We start from the raw sequence: 15619 nt of genomic DNA on the forward strand, positions 1-15619 counted from the left end.
TTTATAAATTCTGTACAGTTCATCTTTTACTCAACAGCAATAATTTGAATGGAGTTTATATCAGATTCCATAATGGTACTTGACAGTGTGTGCGTGTGTATGTGCAAGGCTGTGTGGGTGGGCATAAATGCCCACCTGTAAACTGTATTGTGGGTATTAACAACATAGAAGCACACCCATAAGCCATTTTTAAAATCACTTCCTGTGGTTTTAAAAGCTAGCTGACATGAGAAAGGAGAAAAAAAGAGAAGGGGGGTGCGGAAATGGGAGTTCAGTCTCTTAGCTCCTTTGCCATAAAATTCAGTGCCTGGAGGCAGGGTGTGTTGCCAGCTGACTTAATAAAGCCTTTAAAGTACTGCAAGCACAGCTGACACCACATGTTTCCACTGGGACTGTACAAACATAGATTGTTAGAGATTTGTGTTCATTCAAAATGACAGATATTACTGGTGCTCGGGAAGCCTACACGCTGAACCCTGGCACCGGTGAGCATCTCAGGAACTGGGAGAGTCGATCCTTCACATGTCAGGATGCTGAGGGCAGGCGGGATTTTCAGTAAGAAGCTAGGGGATTCTCCTACAATTTGAACCACACTCAAGCAGTGAAGGTACATTTCGAATAATGTAATGATACCTTTGAAATAACTTACTGTTTGCAAGGCTAGAAAACCACCAAGAAATACTTCATGTTCTAAAATGCACCTTCTAAAACAAGCACCAATAGATTCATTTTATAAGACACTATGCAGACTTTCTTATGTTCAAAATGTGAGGTTTGAGAGTCCTGCCCCCCTTTGGCTTCAGATGTGTTTCAAGTCATATGTCAGAATGAGACACAGGCATATATCACCCCCACTGGCACCTCTGGTCACTATAGGGTGGAAACGTGTATGCAGGCCAAAAGGGAGGCAACAGCAACTACAGCCACTTACACAAGCCCTGAAGAATAGAAGTCCACCTTAGGTTTACTAGTAGAGGGATGGGTGGAGTTTCAATTAGAATTTTTATCTTTTTTTTTTGAGGATACAAACTTTTGAAGATATAATCAGTGCTCATGATAAATAGGTTGCACTACAATAATAACACTAAGTCTTCCTGGCACAAGTAGATCAAAAGTTTACAAATGTGAGTGTTGCTAGAAATATGAGAAAATTCTAAGGGAAGAGTCATGGTATTTTCATGGTGAATTTTTTGCCTTTTAAAGTTTCCTTTTATTCTTCAGCTGCAAAGTGTTTTATACCAATTTAATTTAGAGCTTCATATCGTATCAAAGGAGAACAGATGAGCAAAGCAAAAGAATGGAGAGCACAAATAATGCAAATTAAAAGAGCACATTAAAATAGTTTAGAGTTGTTGCTCCTTTCACTGATGTGGAAACAGTAGAAAGCATAGAGGAGGATTAGAACTGCTGTGTTAAAACCATATATCTACAATAAGCGATTTGAATATCATTTCATATATATGCTCAATAAGGTCCTTCCCTTCCAGGAGTATTCGGAAGGAATCCTTTTGTTGAACTTCACAGGAATTCTAAAAGCTTTCTTACTAGTTCTGCATCATGCAGGAAGTAGCAGGTGGGCTACCAGGGTGGCTTCTGTGAGAAGCTGCTAGAAGCTTCCCCTATGTCCAATGCCAGCAGGCTCCAAGATGGACCAGCTGCTGGCCAAGGCCGAGCCCATCAGCGATGGTGGTAGAGCCTCTGGGATAACGTATTTAAGAAGGGGGGAAAAAACCTGCGCAATGCCAGCGACGGCAGCCAGAAAGAGGAGTGAGAATGTGTGAGAGAAACAACTCTGCAGACACCAAGGCCAGTGAGTAAGGAGGGGGAGGAGATGCTCCAGGAACTGGAGCAGAGATTCCCCTGCAGCCCATGATGAAGACCATGGTGAGGCAAGCTGTCCCTCTGCAGCCCATGGAGCTCCATGGTGGAGCAGATATCCACCTGCAGACTGCAGAGGACCCCATGCCAGATCAGGTGGATGCCCAAAGGATGTTGTGATGCCAATGGAAGCCCACAGTAGAGCAAGCTCCTGGCAGGACCTGTGGACCTGTGGAGAGAGGAGCCCGCACCGGAGCAGGTTTGCTGGCAGGACTTGTGACCCCATGGGGGGACCCACACTGGAGCAGTCCATTCCTGAAGGACTGAATCCTGTGGCAGGGACCGAGGCTGGAGCAGTTAATGAAGAACTGCAGCCTGTGGGAAGGACTCACATTGGAGCAGTTCATGCAGAACTGTCTCCCATGGGAGGGACTGCACGCTGGAGCAGGGAAAGAGTGTGAAGAGCCTTCCCCCTGAGGAGGAAGGAGCAGCAGAAACAATGTGTGATGATCTAACCACACTCCCCATTCCCCATCCCTCTGCACCACTGCTGGGGAGCACGTAAAGTTGGGGAGTAAAGTTAAGCCTAGGAGGAAAGAGGGGTGGGAGGAAGGTGTTTTAAGATTTGCGTTTAGTTCTCATTACTCCACTCTTACTTGATTGGCAATAAATTAAACTAACTTTCCCCAAGTCAAGTCTGTTTTGCCCATGACAATAATTACTGAATGATCTCTCCTGTCCTTATCTCAACCCACAAACTTTTCATTATACTTTCTCTCCCCTGTCCAGCTGAGAAGAGGAGTGAGAGAGCAGCTTTGGTGGGCACCTGGTGTCTAGCCAAGGTCAACGCACCACATTCCCTCAGAGAAATAACTAAATAAATGTAAAGAAAAGTAAAGTTTCTTTTTCTAAGGTATGGTTTTAGATGTGAGCAACCAATTGTATTTTGTCTTTTTTTTTTTTTAACTTATGGAAATAAAGATTTCCCTTGATGTGTTTTCCACAGAAGGACTTCTAAGTATAAAAAAAGATGTCAAACAAAGACAATATTTCATACCTGGTGAACAAGCTCTGTTGTTTCTTTCCAATATGACCATTTTCAGATCACTTAAAAATACTTGCAGGTAGAAGTTAATGTTTCACTAGTCCAGTAAAGTTTATTATTTTCATTACACTGACCAAACTCACAGGATCTTTCTACTGTCTTGACATTGAAGTTACATTTATTTTTTCATATTGTTACCATGTCAGGAGACCGGCTGCCATTCCTGTTTACATTAGAAATGAGATACATTTGTTTGGAAAACATGGATTTACTATTTTTTCAATATGACAAAGTTGCTAGTACAATCTAAATTGTTCTCCTACTCTTGTTTAGGAAACAGCTCAGGGAACTGCCTAAGGACACAAGAAAAGAATTTCTGTTTGCTCACACTTAAACTCATTAGTGCAATGCCCAGGTGGATCCTAAGATCAAGTTTTGCCTCCTATAAGTAGTACCATTGGCAGAACTTTCTAATGTGCCCACCTGTCTTTCCTGAAGAGCTTGTACTCTAGATGCATGTGTTGTTTTACCAAAGCTCAGTAATTTGAACAATGTCCTATTTCTGAGACTACACACAGAGCTACAGTTCCTCCTGCTTATTTCTCAGGCTGTGTACATTTCTGTAAACATGACATCCTTGACGTAGATGCTCTTTCACCCTGTTTTATTATTCTGGAGGTCTCCCTTGTACCTGTCAATTTGCACCCTTTGCTGTCCACTCCTTTCCACCACTTCCTTATTTGACTTTAGTTTGCAGTTTCCATCCATGGCCATTCCTAGTTCTAAATTCTCACCTGGTGACAAAGAGGTCAAACAAAGCTGGTAACAAAATGTTGTTACCAGCTTTGTCAGGTGGATCCTGATTCTCCTCAACTGTCCTCAATCCTCCAAAAGGGGGTCCATTGGCCTAAAAGCAAAATCCTTGTCTCACAGGACCTACTTGCTCCTTCCCAAGTCTTTCACTCTCAGGACTGAGGAGACACCATAAAGTCCCATGCACCCTTCACCCTCTCTCCTTAGAGCTGTGTAGTCACCCTTGATACAATCAACAACCTCACAGTGCCACTGTTACCCATGTGGATGAGGAGCAGCAGATAAGAGTTGAATGAGTGAATAAGCCGCAGGGGTCTCTGCAAGGCATCCTGAATCTGAGCACCTGGCACACTGCAAACCTCCCTAATCAGCAGGTCAGTTCAGCAGATGGGGCCTCCATCACCGTTAGAAGAGGGTCTCTCATTCTGATGCTTCCTCCAGCAGTTTCTACCCTAATATCTGCTGCCAGGGCACTAACCCTATTCTGCAGTTGCAAATCTGCAGGTGAAAGAATTGTCTCTCCTGCGTTGCAAGACATCACAAGCCTACAGTCTTCCCTGTCTTGGGAATTTCTCCAGTGAGCACATCCTCTCGTTGTTCCTCTTTCTGTACAGTCAGGGTTTTAGGCTGCATGGATGGTATATACGTATAAGTATGGGTAAATGTATGGGTATATATACTATACTAGTATGCTAAATAGTATTTAATAAAAATAAATATATAAGCTTGGAATAGAAGAAATATGCTTTCAATTAAAATAGCTGGGTAAGGAATAGCCACATACTAGTTCTTGATGGGAAACGGTATTTTGCTTTAAAGTAAGACCTAGTGTAAATCATACAGCTTATCTTTCAAAAAATAGGTAAAATATGTTGTTTTGGAATCACACAGACAAGCAAGAATAATTTGTACATTCTCTCTCATTAAATATTTAAGCATACTAGTAAGCGTACTTAGTACGTACTTGTAAGTACATACATAACATATACATTTCAGGGAAAAAATGGAACAAATTTTACATGGTATAAATAGGTGCAAGACCATCAATTTCTATGGAGGTTAGTGAAAAGAAGTTGCCTATTACTGAATACAGATGATATCTAATGGATATACTAAAATGGCTCCTAAACTTCCACTTAAGGATTTATCTTCACTGGAGTTCAAGGTTATCACATAACTAATCTCATTGACCTCACAAAAACTAACTTTATAAATCCTTGTTTAGATCAGTACTTAAGCTGTGAACTGTTTGATGGACCAAAACTTCATGCAATGAGAGCCTGTATTCTGTAACTATGTGTCAATTACTACTAAGTTCTGGACCAATGATGCAAACTTTGTCAATCTCCCAGAATTTGGATTTACTTAGACCCTGTCACATAAGCTATTCCTGAATACCACAGTATCTCTCAAGGAAGGAATTAGCTGATAGAGATACTGTGACAAGTTCAGAAAACATGAAAAGTCAGGAGGCAATTCCCATAATTTCCCAGAGACAGCTATGTTTGCCTGTTATCAAACCTTCCAGAGGAAACATTAAAATCTACATTTGAAAGGGCCTATTGACCTAATAGCTATATGATAACCTCATAACTCTCAGACTCCCGTGGAACCACAGGCCACAGTTTAGCAACCACTTTTTAAAAGGTGCTGACCTTTGGGTACAGAATGCCTGTGAAGTAGTAAAAGTAGTGCCCTATAACTCAGAGCCAAGCTCAATAGAACCTACCCTTAAAATATGAAGACCTTTCCCTTTATTCAGGTTTCTCCTTGGAAAAACACCTGCAGATCTGACTGTGGATAACTGGAGTATATGACACTTGGAGATATCCAGAGACCCCGCAGAACTGAAGAGTGGGATGCAAAGATTCATGGTTGCCACACACCTACATGCTCGTCCTACTTAAAAAGTATTCTAAAGACCACTTTGGCATAAACTCTTTAAAAATTCTCATTAGAGAGATAATCTGAAGACCCAAAGATTACCACCCCCTCCCTGGGGTTCTGCTTAAAGGGTTTTTAAGGTTTTATTCAATTATTGTGATGAATCAATTCTGCCTACTTTTCCAGATATAATCACCTGCCCAGGGTCACTTTGTGGCAAAGACATGATGCACCATAAACACTTTGCATCATCTACAGTTTTTACAAGATCAGAGTGATGCAACTTAAAATAAGAATTAAAAGAAATTTTCAAGTATTTGAAACTTACTGTTCCCTTTCCCATTGTTTTTTTGAAATTAGTCCCAACTAGATCAGAAGCATAGAACACCAGGTTATCACATCTGCAGTTACCACAAAAATCATAGTAATGTTATTTAAAATAAGTTTTGGAGAGAACTATCAAAGATTTAGGACCGTCCTGTCCCTTTTCCCATATTCTTTTAAGCGTTTATGTCTTACCTAGATCACATATAGAGAATACCTTTGACATGCAAAGTTGGGCTGTTTTATAGCTAAGGCTGAAAATCCTTAAGAATATCATTATTTATCCTCTAAACTAGAAGAAATTCGACGTGTCTTTACTAAGTTATTAATAATGAGTTTTTAAACAGATCTGGGTGTTCATCTTGCTTTTTTTCTGAAAAAACTAACACACATAATATTCAGTTCAGTAGGGCCAATTCAACCCATTCCACAGAATATCAATGAGTATGATACAATGCCGACAAAACCCTTTCTGAAAGAATGATGTGCATGTTAATTGTTATTCTGCAGCATTTATTGCACTTCTACTTCCAGTACAAACATCAGAATTCTGACCTCTATATTGCATTAGCTCTCAAAACCAGATCTTCTCAGGCAAATGTATTGCAAATCTTGAATGCATCATGCCTCATAAAATAACCTCATGGCTTGTGCTTTTCTGATAAAAAGAAAGAGACCTTGATCATAATATGTTTGTCACCTGCATAGTTAGGGAACACTGTATTCAATTAATTTAATGAATTTTAAGAACAGAAAAAATTGGATAACCGCACTGTGGTTTACTGTCTCCTTTATGACATGTCATATTTTCTGATATGTAAAACAGTGTATACTTTAGACAGTATAATCTGGATAAACATAGCAATAGTCAGAACTATCAGTCATAAAAGATATTAAGTTTTTATATACTTTGAGAATTGAGGCTAGACTAATTACAGCACCTCTCTTTTACACCCAAAAACCTGTGACATCTTAGAGATAAAGTTGATGAAAACACAAAAGTATGGAATTGCTATAAAATGCCTCTGAAGAAAACCTATATATGTATATGCATGTTGCTGTTTATGTAACTCATAGTAGTCCTTTAATTGTTACTAACAGGAACACTTAAGTTAAATGAGATTTAATCCCTATCAAGAAAGCTATGAGCACTAGAATGTTGATACATAATAAATGTCATTTATGCATCAGTTGCTATAAATGCAAAAAAAAATCCATAAACAAGAACTTTCTTCATGTACTCTAATCATTTAGATCCTAATCTGTAAAACATTTGAGGTTTCAAAGAAAACTGCATATTATCGAGACAAACTGGAGGGAAGGAGGATGAATACCAGGGTTAATATTTCCAAAAAGTTATTAGTAAAAGGCTGGTTATCTCATACATTTATTGCAATGCCAAAAATAAGGACATAAGCTGCACTTTAACAAGGAGAAACAGGCTACATCTTTAATTTTTTGTTTCCGTTGATAAAATTACATCAGTAATATTTCACAGAAAAATGGACGTGAGAAATTTCCAAGTGCTGACAAAATAAGGCACATACCCATGAGGGGAAAGGAGAGGGTTATGTTTAGCTTTATTGATTTTCAGTGCACAACATTAATACAGCTCCATCTGCGAGCAATGTGATTGAACATGGTAGAGCTGCTTTTACCCAAATAAGCCCACTAGCTGTTAAATTCTTCCTTCCCAACAAAACAGCAACGCTAAGCCTTTACTAGTCCTTTAGAAGGGATAGTCTTTACTAGATTCATATTTAGTAAGAATGCAATAAGTCTGATAATTTTCTCCCTCTGAAAACTGATATATTTTCCGATAACAGCATATGTAATTATTCCTAATTATATCATGGAGACAATCAGATCAAAAGAAAAGATACAACTTTGCATTATACTCTGAAGGTAAATCACCATTTCTTCTTCGTTTCAACCGTACTTTATAAAATAAAAATTTTCTTCTCCCCTCACCTGAAGAACAAAAGTTACTGCAATGCCAAAGACATATACTTCTTTCAGTCTGTACTAATTAAGCCCTATTAACGTATTCTATGGTACAGTGTTTATCTTAGCTTGTATTAATTAACTCTACCCTATCCAAGATAGAAAGTAAAATCATACTATACTTTCAATTCATGAAGAAGACTAAATTCAGATCTTTGCTTTAGGGACAGATTGTGGATAGACTTGGTAAAAAGCAACATATCCGTATAGCTGCATGAGGCTTAATCATGACACTTTTTCACCATTATGAGAGGGATTTTCCTTTTACTTCCTAAAACATCTAGTTTTACATTGTATTTCCTGACACTTCACATTGTTTCTGGATTATATTCTTTCATGGGTTTTGTATAGCAATTGCTACCAACTTTGTAAATACTGTCAGTTCAAATCCTGGTGCATTTAGACTATAATGGTGGGGTGGAAGAATGAATCTTTCTTCAGGTTTAATTGGGAGCTAGGGTTGCAACCATCAACCCCTTCTTAGCCAGTTACCTCACAATTGATTCTGGATACAAAGTGGATGAACTAAGGTGTAACAAGAAAGAGTTGTCAATTTTCTCTCTTAAAAATAGTAAGATTCTATCAGGCCTTCCTGCTGTCACAACACCTACATCTCAAAAGAATCAGGATTTTGAAAACATTTTAAACGACTGTAAAATGCAATCCAAGAAGCAACTTAATATGTTGAGAAGCCTAAAAACTTATCCCAAACTGAGTACCAAGCTAAAGCAAGCTATATTGTTTTAAATATCTTTACTAACTTGAGCACTACCCAAAATCCTGCAAAATCCTGTTCCTAGTTTTCCCTAACTCTTAAATCGGATGACTTCCCACTTTAATGACATGATATCTTGAACTGCTCACTAGGATTTAAGTTGGCTAAATAGCCAGCTCTGGAGATCACCTAGCCCAACCGCCCTGCTCAAAGTAGGGCCACCCAGAGCACTTTGCCCAGGGCTGTAATCAGTTGGGTTTTAATATCTTCAGGAATGGAGACTCCACCTGTTCCACTCTGAGCCACCTGTTCCACTGTTCTGCCACTCTCAGAGTAAAGAAAGTTTTTCTTATATTTGAATAGAATTTCTGTATTTCAGTTTGTGCCAAAGCATAAAAAGCACTGATGATGAGTCAAACCTAAATAATATTATAATTCCTGTTAGCTTCAGAAAGTCAATCAATGTCAAGCTGCTTGTAAAACTAACACAGCAACTCTGAGGTATGTATAGGGTAGATCTGAAAAATAGGCAGAAGAGATACATCAACTCGTCATGTAAATTCAAAGTGTTTCTTTAACACTTGAATTTCGATAAAACATGTCATTATCCCTTTTTTTCTATTCATTCTTAATTGCTAGAAGCTTGCTGGAAGACAAACAAAATATTAATGAACAATTGCTATTCTGCATGAATAGTTTCAACCCACACAACTCCTTCCCCCATTCAAATCACATATTTCTATGTTCTAAATTTCTATCATTGTGGTTAATATAAAATTGGCAGGAAATTAAATTAAACAGCCATTATTTCTCAATGAGAAGACTGAAACACCTGAGACAAGTATTACAACAGGAGGGGAAAACAGGAGAAACACTGTTAAGAATAATCAAGTTCTTCTTTTAAATTTAGCAAAAAGTAGTAACAATTACAATTTTAAACAGAAGTTGAATAAAATAAAAATTATTCCAATGTTACAGTTCTGTAGCAGGCTTTACCTGTGATGAACTGTGATTGGCTCAGCTATCAGGTAAGAATTCTACACACAGCAGAAAGACTGTCCATCATTACTGCCATTTATTTTGGTAGCATTTTTATAAATTTGTTCTGATTCATGACCAGTGAGCTCCTAGTCATGAACCAGAAGTCTATTTTGTTTGTTCTGTATGAATATGAAATACACATCAACTAATATCTATTTGCTTAAGCCCAAGGCTACATATTAAGATTTTATATTCAGGGATAATATTTCATAATGCATTTTACGTTTTGGGCATCTTTACTGTAACATTCAGCCATACATTTTTACTTTTAAGTTCAGTGCTTTTCTCAAATATCCTCTCTTGACTATTACCCAAATATGCCTTTCTCAATCACAACAACAACTTCTGAGCAACCCAAAATCCTTTTCACTCACCTAGTTCATTAAGTAGATTCCTAATAACACTCATCTCTCTTATAAGTAAACAAATAAAAGGCATACCTATTATTTCCATGAATATCATCAGAGAAGATACTATATGTCTTCTCTCATGATACCCAGAGAATATGAAAAACATCCCTGTCGCAAAGATACAATACTCTTTTGTGATAGAATCCTCATATCAAAGTATAACACACAAATTCATTTAGCAAATTTAAACAAGATCTACAAAGCTTTTAAAAGAAACCAATATTCTTAGCATTTCACAAGAACTCTTCTTGGTAGCTATTGAAAGACAAGCATAAAGAAACCAAGAAGAAATGAGAATCTGTAGCAAAGATGGTCAAACTAAATCTATTATAGACTTTTACCTGTTCATAAAAATATACTTTTGTTATTACTTCAGTATCCCATTGTTTGAGAATTATGAGAACCAAACATCTACGACACTGAAGTACTCTTATTTTTCTACTACAAGAAAGAAATGGATGAAATAACACTTGTATTCCCAAGAACAATTATAATGTAAAATAAGATTTTTATCATATTTCTTCCTATTTTCATTAAAAAAGCTTGCCCTAAATCTTTCATGGAGATTAAACACAACTTCAGTGAATCTAGTATTTTTTTCCTGAACTCATTGCATTAGATTCCAGTTTTCTACTCCAACACTTTCTAATAATTTTCATTAAAATCTTCTGAATATTTTTTTGTTTGACCAAATTCTATTACTAAGGCACTGGAACAGTATTCATTTAGCTAAGTGTCTTTCCAGTATCTTCTACGACTCACTACTTACACTTTTGCAATGGCTTATGTTCTTTACTTTCAAACCTTTCTGTGATCAGATCTTCCTCTTTTCTTGAAATATTTGGAGAGTCTGTCTTTCCTGGAGGGATTTTTCAGGGTTTCTTTTCCTTCTGTTTTTCAGCACAGAATTTGCTGCCCAAAACTAGCTGTTTCACAAGGCTGTTATGTTTGTTAGCTCCTCCCTTTCAGCATAAGTATGAAGAATTTTTATCTTTGCCTAATTGTTACACTTAAAATTTCATTAAAATTTTCATTAAAATTTCTCATTGGCTCAAATATTATTCTCTGAAAACAAACAAACAAAACCCTCATTTCCATCCTACCAGCTCAATCACCCAGATATGAGTGAGTTGAGATCCTCAGCAGCTTCTCCTGAATCTGGAACACAATTAAAATAATTTAACGTGTTGAAAGGAAAAAGAATATAATACTTTACCCTAGTTATCATGCACTAAAAAGGCCTAAAATGGGATTTATACATTCATAAGCATACTTCTAAAGTAATTTACACAAAACTCCCCTTAGAGAAGGGATGAAGCTAGAAAGACTGTACACACATTTTTCATAGGCACATTGAGGTTCTGACACAGCATTCTATTTCATATACAAATATATATAAAGAAAAATATTTTAGAAATACAAAATAATCCACAAGAGATACAAGTTTTCATATTCTCTACAGCATTTTGGGTGAATCTACATTAATAATTTGGTTCACATAACTTATGAGCTACAGAAATTAATCTCCTTATCCCCCATTATTGTACTTTGTTTGCTATTCTTGCAAGAACTATCTTGAAGCACATATATTGAATTATTTTGGGATCCAATTCTAATGAAGGATATGGTCCAAAAGCATACCTAGATAGCTTGAACTAACAGGACCTCAGTTCAAAGGATGAGACTAGAGCTAGTTCACAGTAAACCTCCACAAAAGGTATATAGTATGAAAATCAGCCAGATCAATTCCTCTTGTGCTGTTTTATTTGCTAATGTAGATGTAGCCATTTATTAAAATTGCTTTCTCTATGTTTTGTTTCCCTGCACAAAGAAAGGTTTCTGTCTGTGAAGGGGTCCTTGTCAGAACACCACTGAAATCACAGATCCAAACAGCTAAAGCATACATGAACCTTTCAAAACATCAGGATTTAGTATTAACAAAGCACTGATGCACAAGAAGAAATGTCTTCTAAGTAATGAAAAATATTCCTCTTACTAAGATTAGATGAACCACTTATATTGCTAATAGACCACAGTGCTCTGTATAGAACTTAATAGACAGGGAAAAACTAACCATCAATAAAATTTGAATTATTAATACATACATTGCATCAAAGTGGAACTCCTTGGGTCTTAAGTCTCACCTTTCGATTGATTTTATCTGCCTTCATTGTTAAAAAGATTAATTATTAATACTATTGAGAATATTTTCTTTTAGTAGCTGTTCACAAGAAAAGGCTCTAACCCAATATGAACAGGGAGAGTCACAGCATCAAGTTTCAGGAAAATTCAGCAATAAATCTTGCAAGACTAGGGTCAAATTCTAAATGTACATGAATACATAAACCAGATGCTTCAAGTCTAATAAGGTAGATATGCAAACATAAATTCATGCATTTTTTGAGCTATTATGAATAAGGATTATTGTACTGGCCACAAAAACTGTTTCGATGATACCATATTTTCCAAAATCTGCAGTTGAAATGTTTTTAAAAATTAGGTACTAAACTCAATATATTATATAATATTCGTATGTATCATGTAGTCCTCAAGGTTTGTTTATTGTTCATTCATCTAAGTTGTCCGAATTATACTCTAAACTTAATTCTTAAATTTAAAGGCATAGAGATTTTTAAAAGGTTGACACATTTTGTATAAAATGGACAACGAAAACTCAAGCATAAAATCTCAGATAACCAATTACACTTCTCTACAAGAAATGGAAGGACAGAACTATAGAAATGTATCCCAGCTAGGAAGATATTTAATAGGATGGAAATATTCTTCACTAAATATTGAGGAATTTAAATTAGATACATAACTTTTAGATCACTCAAGTTAGATGAAACAAATTCAATTTTTGGTGAACTGTAGCTATGCAAGTTTTAATAATAAACATGCCACAGGCTCAAAATACAAAACCTTGAAAGGTAAAATAGTGAATTTTTTTCAGAAATTAGATCTTTGAAAAGGCATGATAGATTTGATGGAAAAAAAGTTGCATGAATGAACATAAAAATAGAATTTTTTCCATTATTTCATTTTAATCAGGGTAACACACACTTTCATTTTGACAAACAGATTGTTGTAAGAAATACATTTAAAATAGGTAATTGAAGAAGAAACTGATAAAAAGGCAGTTAGAGACAGAATAACAGATGAGGTTCATGTCCAGAAATACACTCCAAAACTAATTATCTAAACAGCCACATTGTATAATTAAAGCTCATGTCAAAGATGTGGTGTCTTTGTTTGTTTTCATACTGAAAAACCTTTAAAACTATAGCACTACTGTAAAATTAGAATATACTTTTTCGTCCATTGTAGGAAACTGTTTGAAGTGCATTGGCCCACAAAACAATATGGAATCCAATGGGTATTTTAAAACACTAATTAAAAGGAGATATTTAGCTGATAGTAAACTAACTTGCAAAAATATCCCAAATACACAAACAAATATTTTTTTTTCAAAAAATTAGTTACATAAATTAGAAACCTACTCATATGTAGATATCTCTGCTTGTTTTCTATTATGGCAACACCATGCCTGTTCCTTTAGGTTAAAAGATACTTTGCAATTGTCCATGAAGTCATTTGAAGCAAATTGCTTAAGTGTTAAGAGCTGTTGAAACTATTACTTTACACTTGACTCAAAATGTCAGTAATTATTTGAGAATGTAGTTAACACAGTAAAGGTGCTTTAAATGTACAGCCTCATAAGAAGTACAGGAATTGTTACAAATATCAGCTTGTTACACAATTATTATTGAATGAGAAAACAGTGTAATGTCACGGAAAAATGTGTGTGTTTGTGGTTTGATTTTTTTCCTTCAAAAGTCTAGTGGTGAAATTCTATGAAAACAATTTTAACTTGTGCTTTCTAATAAAAATAATCCTGGTGTGTGTTTGTCGAGACATGCTCCAGCTAATTAATATTAAAAACATGACTTTCAAAGGAGGTAATGAGATGATTGCCTGGAAAACAACAGTGGGGACTCTGCTAACTTCTTGGATATGCCTACTTTCATTATCCTAGGACTTGATTTCCACATGTGCAGTTTCATTTTTGGTTTTGCATTCCAAATCAAAATTACTTTTACCTTTCACTTCAGATTTGGATCCAAAAATGAGAGACATCTGTTAATCAGTTAAAAGACTTAACAAAATCATTTAAAAAGTTACGTATCTGAATAAAAATCAAATTATTATGCATAAAATACTGTAAAATATAAACAGAAAAGCATGGTTTATAATAAAAGTAGTTAAACTGAATTAAAATATTCGTAGTTAAAACTTGATAGATCTATTTCCATAAGAAGAACTTTTACTATAGATAGGTTTTAATAGTCAGCCCACTACAATAGTCAAGTTAGTTGAAGTATTCTGGAACTAGTTAGCATAAAAAAGAACACCTCCTCAATTAAAAACATGGTTACACTTGTAACATTTCATCACCATTTTAACAAACTTGAAGTGTAAAACTTTAGGTGTGATAGCCATCAATATGCCACAATATGTTAAATATGGAAAAACACTTCCTCCTGTTGATGAATGCAGCATGCATTTCAGTGATGAGAATTACAGATTGGTGCAAAGATTCCTTTTTAAAAGATTCAGGTAATTTGCTCCAGTCCCTTCCAGGGTCTTTTCAACACAACTCATGGATATTTTTTCAGTTTTGTTTTTTGCTTGTGAGAAAGATGCATGAATTTTTATTATAAGGAACATATATTTGCTAGAGCTTGTGTTCCTTTAGTCTCTTTCAGGCATTCTGAAAATGAGGTAGTAGAAAGAAAAACATTCTAGGCTTAATAAATGTCTGCGTTTGGTTTCGTGTCTCACATAAGTACAATAGACAACAAAGGATTTATGATACGTTTTGTTATGTGGCTGATGAAGGATGAGTTCAAATTACAGTTCACCAAACTCTACATTTTTAGTAGTCACTGCATAGTCATCCCTGTCGATCACATTTACAGATATTTTTTGATCATGAGTACATTATCAACATTGTCCATGAATACACTGTTAAAGACTCAAGAAAGTTCTAAAAAGAGTTCACAAACTAGTGAATCATAAGAATGGCCATCTCCTATGAGAATCCCAGTACTGGCTAACAGTGCAGTTCAACAACTCTTCAATTTCCTCTCTGAATATAAGAGAAATAACATTTCTGGCACACAAATTGTGGCTTAAGTCTCAACCTTGCTTTATATCTACTTTGAAAATTGTGTTGCTGTGTGAAGTCACCCAAGCCAACTCTAAATGAATGCCACTGGAAGGCTGTTTGTGAGCTTCTTAAGTGCTTGGCATTTCTATACATACAACACCATATAGAAGAACATGTGCAATTTCCATTTTGAACTTTGCAACTTTCAGGATTAATTTCACTATTTATTCTTCATTTACTACATGTGAAGGAATAAGATTACAGAGGTCAAATTGTCAGCTGATATAAATCAATGTACTCTTGTTGTCTGACTTTAGGCATCTGTTCTTTCCCTAGTTATACCAAGATGTTTTGCTTTTTCCAAACAAAACAACATAATGGGCAACAATATTGTC

At 35.9% G+C, this 15619-nt stretch overlaps 1 protein-coding gene across 5 annotated transcripts in view; it reads right to left on the reverse strand.

Moving 5' to 3' along the window:
- PCDH7 (protocadherin 7) overlaps positions 1-15619 on the reverse strand; it is a gene marked incomplete at its 3' end in the record, with an annotated part of 296658 nt that overhangs the window by 152107 nt on the left and 128932 nt on the right. The gene's annotated exons all lie outside the window — the stretch shown is intronic.

Source organism: Phaethon aethereus (genome assembly GCF_964289735.1).
Source record: "Phaethon aethereus genome assembly, chromosome: 4".
NCBI classification, from domain to species: domain Eukaryota; kingdom Metazoa; phylum Chordata; class Aves; order Phaethontiformes; family Phaethontidae; genus Phaethon; species Phaethon aethereus.